Source organism: Schistosoma mansoni (genome assembly GCF_000237925.1).
Source record: "Schistosoma mansoni, WGS project CABG00000000 data, supercontig 0062, strain Puerto Rico, whole genome shotgun sequence".
NCBI lineage: Eukaryota > Metazoa > Platyhelminthes > Trematoda > Strigeidida > Schistosomatidae > Schistosoma > Schistosoma mansoni.
Window position 1 is genome coordinate 381,605 of NW_017386029.1, and position 2,003 is coordinate 383,607.

General features: G+C 34.3%; 1 protein-coding gene across 1 annotated transcript in view; it reads left to right on the forward strand.

Annotated features, from left to right (window-relative positions):
• The window catches only part of Smp_051280 (smg-7 (suppressor with morphological effect on genitalia protein 7), putative), a 30,395-nt gene that overhangs the window by 5,909 nt on the left and 22,483 nt on the right, over positions 1 to 2,003 (forward strand). The gene's annotated exons all lie outside the window — the stretch shown is intronic.

Here is a 2,003-nt window from a genome sequence, read left to right on the forward strand (position 1 = left end):
CTCGGAGAATAATAAAAAGGGGAAACATGTTTCCGATTACCTTGATCTAGATTTGGCAACTTTTTCTGCCAACAAAGCAAGCAGTAAAAGAATGAAACATAATGAACCAAACAAATTTTTATCAACCACACAAGAATCAGACACACATGTTATTGCACCACGTATATTATCTAGAGGTGATCGACTTCCATCAGAAATTTTGACAGTTTCTTCAAGTGTAGAAAACAGTAGAATAAGCGACCAAGTTGTGAAATACCCTGATGAAACAGAAAAAGAAAAGGAAAATATCAATGTAATTACTGACCAGAGTTCTAATTTTCACTGTTTGGATCAAGAATCAGCTGTTATTTACCTAGTACATCATTGCTTAGTTCATCTTGGAGATATTGCGCGGTCAGTCTATATGTCACGCTTTCTAATTGTGCTTTTCCAGTGACCATATATTTAACAAGTATCTTAACTTCATTTAAGCGACTAAGCAGTTTATAAACTTTTCACGTAGTGAATCTATTTTAACAGTAGTTGGTAGAGATTATTCGCATCTTGCCTACATTCGTAGTATGAGGAAATGGTTTGAAAAGCTTTCGCAATTTTTACTTTAATCTTAGGATTAGTTAACACAAATTGGGTAAATCAAATGCTCATTATTCTTTCTATTTACATGCATAACATTAACTAGGTACTTTCAACAACTTGATTACATTTGACGTAGTGGTTTTATGATTCTTTAGGTACTTTTTTTACTTTGTGACAATACACCCGCCTCGGTTTGGGTACCTTGGCAGTATCCTAGCCCTCACACAAATCGAATGATTTTTGTGGCGTATATCCATTTGGTTCCTCCTTGTATCAGCGTTTATGTATTTAAATAAATATAAATAAATATTTGACAATATGCACAACCTGTTGTGCGTGGATCAAAAACACGACAAAATGAATGCTCCAGAATATTACTCACAAAACCACTGGTACTCAGCTTTATATCCTTCAACAATTTTCCTTAACAGTTAATTCAATTTTTCTTTTTCTTCGATTGTCCCACTGTACCTTTCTCTAATTTATGCAAGCCCCTCGGATGTCCTTGTTAGCATCTGTGCTGAAATTTTCGAATTCAACAATTTGATCAAACTTGATCACATACTTGTTTATTTTACCTAGTAGAGTTCAATCTCTTCATTAAAAAATATTTTTGTACAAACGTTAAACAGTAATTTGCCAAAATTGAGTTTATTCGAATGTTAAAATAAGAAAGAGTTCTTATTTCCAAAATTGTATAATCATAAGTATATACTAATAATAATATTGTTTTTGAAAGCTTGAATATTCATCATGAATATAGTATATAGTTGAAATCACTTCAACTATGAAAATGCTAAATTCTCCACAAAACCCCTTCTGATCTATAATCATATGCTCACTAGTGACTGACTTCGAGAGATATTTCCTTGAGTTCTAGTGGGAAGCAGTGGCCAGTGGAGTTCTGCCAAGTCTGTTGTAGAGATATCAACTCACTGAAGACAATTGGTGAACGGTTGCTCAAAATCGTGGATTGGTTGAAGTTAGATATTAACACCGTTGGATGCTGGCTCAGTGGTCTATCGGTCAAGTGCTCTGGTGCGAGACCGGTAGGTCCTGGGTTCGAATCTCGCGAGTGCGGGATCGTGGGTGCGCACTGATGAGGAGTCCCATAATAGGACGAAACGGCCGTCCAGTTCTTCCAGGTTTTCCATGTTGGTCTAGTTTCAATTGACTCATGATTTCAACTATGAAAATATTATTGTTGTTGTTTAAAACACAGATATATGAACGAAGAATATTCTTTTCAATAAATTCTCTTCAGGTTCTACAATTATGTATCCAAATTAATGATCCGAAAAGTGATCAGATTTAATGCAAAGTACATCGTTTAAAATTATAGTATATGAATTTAGTATTAAATAGGAATAATATATTTGTAAAATCTCAGTGAATGAATTTGTAGTAAATCCAACGTTTCGCCTGGC